The sequence below is a fragment of the Mustela putorius genome, unplaced genomic scaffold, assembly GCF_011764305.1.
Source record: "Mustela putorius furo isolate JIRA1106 unplaced genomic scaffold, ASM1176430v1.1 tig00000135_pilon_pilon_pilon, whole genome shotgun sequence".
NCBI lineage: Eukaryota > Metazoa > Chordata > Mammalia > Carnivora > Mustelidae > Mustela > Mustela putorius.
Window position 1 is genome coordinate 4,352,326 of NW_025421292.1, and position 8,041 is coordinate 4,360,366.

The 8,041-nt window shown below is 44.9% G+C and overlaps 1 long non-coding RNA gene across 1 annotated transcript; it reads right to left on the reverse strand.

Annotated features, from left to right (window-relative positions):
* Positions 1 to 3,791: 3,791 nt before the first annotated feature.
* On the reverse strand, positions 3,792 to 7,623 carry LOC123390662. Its single transcript, XR_006605204.1, has 3 exons — positions 7,485 to 7,623; positions 6,966 to 7,067; positions 3,792 to 4,282 (listed from the first exon to the last, which is right to left on the reverse strand). It is a non-coding gene; the product is annotated as an uncharacterized LOC123390662 (long non-coding RNA).
* Positions 7,624 to 8,041: the final 418 nt, after the last annotated feature.

The following is an 8,041-nucleotide window of genomic DNA, read 5'->3' on the forward strand; positions in this document are numbered from 1 at the left end:
AGTGGCTTTTGTTCTCCACCAGGGTGTGGGAGACTTGCTTCTGAGGATGGAAGGATCTTCCCACCTCTTCTCCCCACTCTTGGCTTTTGTGTCCTTAAATTCAGTGGAAACAATTCCCTAAGAACCAGTGCTGGAATGCTTGGGGCTCTGTCCTCATCCCCCCTGAATCCTCTTGTGACTTAAGGTAGGAAGCTAATGATGTTCTCCTTTTCCACAGTGGGCAGCAGAGGCCCAACACCATTCCATCAGATTGAAGCTCTCAGGGAGATGTCCCCGGGGAGGCCTCACCCCTGCCCCCCTACCCGGAGATTTCCTGGAGAAGGGACAGTGCCTGCTGGAATTCTGATCTGGTTCCTCCCATAGGAACTGAACCTCTGCCCTTGCTCTGGGCCAGGATCCATGAGGTCACTCTGGGCAAGGGGTAGGAGGGTGGGGGAGACTCATGACCATTTTCTGTGCCCCGGATCCTGCCTCAAAACAATATTTTCGTATGCCTAAAATGAAATACACAGGATTACAAAGGAAAGCTGGTTATGTTGAAATACAGTTGTGAAAACATTTAAGTGTGTGATGTCGTAATTCATGGGTTTCTTTATGGACGCATTAAATAACAAGATCCGGCTGGGACCCTGATAAACTACAAATTTGAAATCGAAATGAGCGTATGTGGTGTTTCAAGAGAACTACAGCAACTATAAAGGGAGACGGAAAGCTCTGTGCTTCCTACCAACATCGCTACGACAACCATAGTCTTCAGAACGGAGGGCGTGGACGTGAGTGGAAGGAAAGTGATAATACCTTTCAAGCCAAGTTCATGGACTCTGAATTACCACATGTGGTCTGTGATTGGTGCACCCCAGTTAAAAGACCTTGTCTTTTTTTTTTTTTTTTTTTTTTAATTTATTTGACAGAGAGAGATCACAAGTAGGCAGAGAGGCAGGCAGAGAGAGAGAGGAGGAAACAGGCTCCCCGCTGAGCAGAGAGCCCGACGCGGGACTCGATCCCAGGACCCTGAGATCATGACCTGAGCCGAAGGCAGCGGCTTAACCCACTGAGCCACCCAGGCGCCCAAAGACCTTGTCTTGATACTAAAATGTGACTGTGGGTTCCCTCTGTTATTTCTTTTTCTTTCTTTCTTCCTTCCTTTCTTTCTTTCTTTCTTTTTAAAAGCTTTTATTTATTTGACAGACAGAGATCTCAAGCAGGCAGAGAGGCAGGCAGAGAGAGAGGAGGAAGCAGGCTCCCCGATGAGCAGAGAGCCCGATGTGGGGCTCGATCCCAGAACCTGGGATCATGACCTGAGCTAAAGGCAGAGGCTTTAACCCACTGAGCCACCCAGGTGCCCTAGCCCTCTGCTATTTCTTAACTGACCCCCTTCACCCTGCCACCATCCACAACCCTCCCTTGCACCCTGTCTTCCGTCTTGTATAATCACAGAGGCAGGCTGGAAACACATCACATCTGCACCTGGAAGCCTACAACACATATTAGCCCCCCATTTCCTGTGTCTCTCCCCGTCACTGTCCAGGTAGGAATGGGTCTGACTGGGGCCTTTGCTAAGGATTTGGCTGAGGCCTATTTTGTTTGTGAACTGCTTGTACTTCTCCCATTCCCACTCCCCAGCATTTCCTCTAAACTATTTTATTGACAAAGACATTGGGACCCAGAGTAGAGATTGGGCCCAGGCCTCCTACTTACCACCACAACTCCTACCAGCTCCAACCACGGCATGAGGATGTTTTGAGATCTGCAGGGCCGGCTCTGTCCCCCCAGCCACCACAGGCATAAAGAGAGCCAGGCCTAGGGACAGGTTTGTGTTAACTGGCCAAGAGAAGCAGCTACCAGAAACAAAAATTTGTTTTTATCTTTTTTCCCCAAAGGTCGCATCTTTGGGAATATTTTGCTATGATTCTGGGAAAAGAAAATGTTGGGAGGGAAGTACATCTGAGAAGTGGTATGGCTTCTCCTGGACAGAAAGAGGCAAAGGCCTGTTAGTCCCCATAGTCTTTTGAGACTGTGACCAGCTCCCTGTCAGCACCCTGACTAAAATCAAGAGGAGGCTGCTGAATGCGCTCAGGGAGCCTTGACCCCAGACACAGGGCTCCTAATCTTGCTGGAAATTCCTGTGTTCCAAGTATGTCATGTGGCATGAGAACCACAGACCTGAAAGAGCCTGGTGGACTGGGACAGGTGGCTTCTGTGACAGACACAGTTAGTTTTCTACCCTTCAGCTGCACACCTTTCTTCCTTAAAGAACCCATATTTTGTTCAGGTTGCAACTTGCACAGGAAAGTGGGCCTCTCCTCCAGCCCCAGATGGTGACCCATGATTGCTCTATGCCAAGTTAGCTGATGTTCTCTTTGCTACTTACTGGTTTAGGACCCAGTTCTGACTAAGAGGACCTAGGGAAATCCTGGGAAGGAGATCCAGGTAGTCTGTTCCTGCTCTCTGCCAAAAAGATAGTTTTGTGAGCTCTGGAGCTCTGGCAGCCATTCTGTGACAATGAGGAAACAAGCCCAAGGATAACAAGTCCATTCATTGAGGATGATAAAATATAGGGATAACAAGACCTCGATTTCTTGGAGACATCAGAAAGCTGTGAAACCCCTCCAGGGACTGCCCGCCTCCAGGATTCTTCTTATGTAAAATAGCTGAAGGCACCATCACTCAAAGATTCTCCTATGTGTAAGTCACATGTTTTTAACCAATGCAGCATCTCTGTGGTTTTAGGTACAGGATATCAGAGGCATTTTCTTTGTGTTGTGGGATCCATAAGATCCCAGAAGTTTTGTGTAGGTCTAAGGAAGAGCCCATTGAAGGCTGCAATCGAAATTTCCTCCAGCCCAATAGAATAGAAGCTCCAGCTTCATCCAGCCTCTCCTTTTTATCCTCAGAAGAAGAGCAGGACCTGTTTCTAATGCTGCTCTTTCCCTGCATGTGACACGAGTTAAGCCTTGGGTTCTGGAGGCACATTGCCTGCTGCTCTGCCACGAACCAGCCATGTAACCTTGGGCCTCAGTTTCCTCACCTGTTAAATGAAGTTAATATAAGGAAAGCATTTGGAACAGTGGTGACCCATCACTGAACATTAACTATTATTTTTAGTATTTTTTTCTACCACATCCTCCCTCTTCCTTTGCTGACCCCACCTTCCTGACATCTTCCCTTCCTCCTAAGCAGCACTTTTCTGGGCTCACAGACTCTCCTTCACATTAAATCCTCCCTCAGTAGGTCCTCAAGGGTCTAGGTCCCAGTGGTTCCTGGCTGTGGAGGTGAAAAGAGGGGCTTTGCATACAAAAAGCCCCAGGGTTAAAAGAAAGAGAACAGCATTTCAGGAAATGGCTCACTTGATGGGGAGGAGGTGGTGTTGGCAAGTTTGAAATCTGTAGGGCAGGCTGGCAAGCTGGAAATCCAGGCAGGATTTCTAGATCAGTCTTGAGGCAGAATTCCTTTTTCTCTGGGAAACTTCAGTCTTTGCTCTGAAGACCGTCAACTGATTGGATGAGGCTCACCCACACCAGGGAGGCTAATCTGCTTTACTTAAAGACGACAGATTGTAACTGTTAATCACATCTAAAAATTCTTTGGGGGCGCCTGGGTGACTTAGTTGGTTAAGCCTCTGCCTTCAGCTCAGGTATGATCTCAGGGTCCTGGGATTGAGCCCCACATCAGACTCCCTGCTCAGCCGGGAATCTTCTTCTCCTTCTCCCTCTCCCTCTATATTCTCCCTCTCTTTTTCTGTCTCTCTCAAATAAATAAATAAAATCTTAAAAAAAATAAAAAGTCTTCGAAGCAGGGGCACCTGGATGGCTCAGTCAGGAGAGAGCATGGGACTCTTGATCTCGGGGCTGTGAATTTGAGCTCCACAGTGGGTAGAGAGACTACTTAAAAAAACAAATAAATAAAAATTTAATTTTAAAAATATAAATTCTTCATAGCATCATCTAGACTAGTGTTTAAACAAACAACTGAGCACATAGCCTGGCCAAGTTGGGTAAGTGCATACAGGGAGCACCACAAATGTTAGTCTTTTCCACTATGGTCATGGTTGTACCAGGAGGTCCTCAAAATTGTGGGATGATGATGGCAGTACTCTTGGGGATACAAGGAACCAGAAGCTGCAGTAGGTTTGTCGGTAGGTAGGTTGCGTAGGTATCTTACAAAACCATGGAGCTGCACTGTGCCCATTTGACTCCTCACCCAAGGGAAGGATCCAGAACCTTCAGTGCATGTAAACATTCCCCAAGAAATGGATCTTGAGGAATCCTTCACCCTCTTCTTTCTGTGGAAAGGAGGAAAGTTTTCCCACTGGTTTTCTTCATCTTTGAAGACAGTGGAGGGCTTGGAGCAATACGTCAGAAAGCATTAAATTTCTCTTCTTCAGCAACCATTTCACATTTGGTAAGAACTGCATATTCATGAGGCTACACAGCCCAGTAGGAACCAGATGACAGCTCAGTTTTCCTGGAAATCAGGAAATCAATCAAGCTGCCAAACTGAGAGGTCTGCGTTGTGAAATACTGCTAACATTCCAGAAAGTTGTTTTAAGTGAGAGTTATTTTTAAAAAGGAAATTCTTTCTCTCTCTCGCTCTTTCTCCCTCTCTCCTTTTTCTCGACTTTTATCCTCTCCCTCTCTTCCTTCCAGCATTTTTAAAGTGAGTGCTGCCCACTATTCACTACTTCTTCTAATATGTTCAGGCTAGGTATGAGTTTTTTTTTTAATATTTTATTTATTAATTTGACAGACAGAGATCACAGATAGGCAGAGTGACAGGCATAGAGAGAAGGGGGAAGCAGGCTCCCTGCTGAGCAGAGAGCCCGACGCGGGGCTTGATCCCAGGACCCTGAGATCATGACCTGAGTGAAGGCAGAGGCTTAACCCACTGAGCCACCCAGGGACCCGGTATGAGTTTTTAAAAAGTACATGGGATGGGGGCACCTGGGTGGTCCAGTTGGTTAAGCAGCTGCCTTCAGATCAGGTCATGATCCTAGGGTCCTGGGATCGAGTCCCGCATCGGCTCCTTTCTCAGCGGAAAGCCTCTCTCTCTCTCATTCCCCCTGCTTGTGTTCCTTCTCTTGCTTTGTGTCTCTCTCTCTGTCAATTAAATAAATAAAATCTCACTACTGGGTATTTACCCCAAAGATACAGATGTAGTGAAAAGAAGGGTCATCTGTACCCCAATGTTTATAGCAGCAATGGCCACAGTTGCCAAACTGTGGAAAGAACCACAGTTTGATGCCCTTCAACGGACGAATGGATAAGGAAGATGTGGTCCATATACACTATGGAGTATTATGCCTCCATCAGAAAGGATGAATACCCAACTTTTGTAGCAACAGGGACGGGACTGGAAGAGATTATGCTGAGTGAAATAAGTCAAGCAGAGAGAGTCAATTATCATATGGTTTCACTTATTTGTGGAGCATAACAAATAGCATGGAGGAGATGGGGAGTTAGAGAGGAGAAGGGAGTTGGGGGAAATTGGAAGGGGAGGTGAGCCATGAGAGACTGTGGATCTGAAAAACAATCTGAGGGGTATGAAGTGGTGGGGGGTGGGAGGTTGGGGGGACCAGGTGGTGGGTATTAGAGAGGGCACGGATTGCATGGAGCACTGGGTGTGGTACAAAAATAATACTGTTATGCTGAAAATAAATAAAAAATTAAAAATTAAAAAAAAAAGTAGGTGGCATGAATTATGGATCTCTCTGCCTCTCTCTGACACCTTTCCTTTGTTCCCACTAATTGGACCCTCCTCTGCTTGTCCAGGTGATCCATGTGCCTTTGTCCTTGCTTGTTCCCCACTGTTTCCTGTGCTTTTTGACAGTGAAACTATGACTTCAGCCACCTCCTTCAGATTCAGGAATAAAAGGATTCCAAAAAACATTCTCTGTGTCCAGTATCAAGCTGTAGCTGGGGAGGGGAAAAAAAAAAAATATATATATATATATATGTGTGTGTGTGTGTATGTGTGTGTGTCTATGTCTGTGTCTGTGTCTGTCTGTGTTGTATCTGTCTATACATGTATTTTACCTATACAAATATGTATATACATAATTATAAAATAAACTTTTAATAACAGAATAGTTTCAGATTTCCAAAAAAGCTGCACAGAGAATCCCCATATTCCTGGAACCCACTTTTCCTATTATCTTACATTAGTATGGTACCTATGTTACATCTCATCAACCAATATTGATATCTTATTCTTTTTTTTTTTTTTTTAAGAATTTTTACTTTTTAAGTAAGCTCTACACCCAACATGGGGCTCGAACTTACAACCCCATGATCAAGTGTCACGTGCTGTTCCAGTTGAGCCAGCCAGGCACCCCTAATACTGGTATATTATTCTTAACAGAAGTCTGTACTTTATTCAGGTTTTCTTAGTTTTTACCTAATGTTCTTTGCTGTTCTGGAGCCCAAGCCAGGATGTCCATGCATCTCCTGAGGCTCCTCTTGGCTGCAGCAGTTTCTCAAACTTTTCTTGTTTTCAGGGACTTGGAAGAATACTGGGGGTTTGTAAATGTCTCTCAATTGGGGTTTGCCTGATGTTCTTCTAATGGGCTAATGTGTCTTGGGGATGAAGGCCACAGGGCTAAAATGCTGTTCTTACTACATGAAATCAACATATATACTACCAACATGATTTATCACTGTTGAAGTCAAACTTGATTGCCTAACTGTGGTTGTGTTTGCCAGATTTCTCCACTGTAACATGACATTTACCCCCTTTTCCTATTCTTTTTGGAAGCAAGTCACTAAATACAGCCCACAGTTAAGGAGGGGAAGTTATGCTCCACTTCCTTGAGGAGACGGTATCTAACAAAATGATTTGGAGTTCTGTATGCGAGACGTCTTCAGCCATTTATCTACATTAGCATGGTCTCATTGGTTTATTTTTATACTTCACATAATAAATAAAGTAATAAAATAAAAATAATTAATCATAAACAATAAAAGCTTTACCTTTGACTTGTTTGTAGGTTTTCTTCCTTTCATGGGGATGGAGCCCAGATCTTTGAAAGGATCTGGGGATACTGCCCACAGCCAGGACAGCCCCCTCATCAGCTGCAGAAACAAGTGCATGGGGGTGTGAGAAACATTTTTCACTTCTTCCATTTGGATACCGGTCACCCACAAAATCCACCTTGGATGGACATCCTGAAGGCCCTTCCTCTCTCATCCATCTTTGCCCTCAAGGCTCCTCTTCATCTTTTCCAGCCCTATGTCCACCCACACCTAGTAAGGATTTTGGGGGGAACCTGCATTCTATTTGCGTGACAAAATAGGGCTCAATACAATCAATACATTCATAGGCATCATAGCTTTCCTTCTACTGCAAGTTTTCTAGGTGCACTGTTTTCGGTACCATAAATACATTATTTCTAATCTTGACACTAATGACAAGGTAATTATTATTCCTGTTTTACAGACATGGAAACTGAGTATCTGAGAGTTGAAAAATCTCCCTAAGGTTTCCTCTACCTGTAAAGCGTGTTCCTTCTCAGTAGTCTCCTTCAGTAGTTCCTCTCTTCCCATCTCTTCCTAAAGTTCCTCTTTTCATTCACTTTCCTTGTGACCATGGGCAAGCCACTTGCTGTGGGCCTCCGGTGTCCATCTTGCGATCCTGCTGGATAAATTCAGTGGGATGGGTGGACTGCCCCCACAGTGGGTTCAGTAAGTGGTATCTGTAATTACTATTCATTTCAAGAGGATTACATTAACTTAATAAAAACCTCTCTCTTTCTATTCTTGGATCTTTCTTTCTTTCTTAAAAGATTTTATTATTATTATTTATTTATTTGACAGAGAGAGTGAGAGAGCACAAGCAGCGGGAGCAGCAGGCAGAGGGAAAGGGAGAAGCCGGCTCCTCGCTGAACAGAGAGCCGGGGGCCCTGGGATCATGAACTGAGCTGACGGCAGATACATAACTGACTGAACCACCCAGGTGCCCCTTCTTAGATCCTTTCCTGTTTATGTTCACCTGTTAGTTGGTCTCTTCTCATGGCTTTAACCAGCACACTATGTCAATGAATATCATA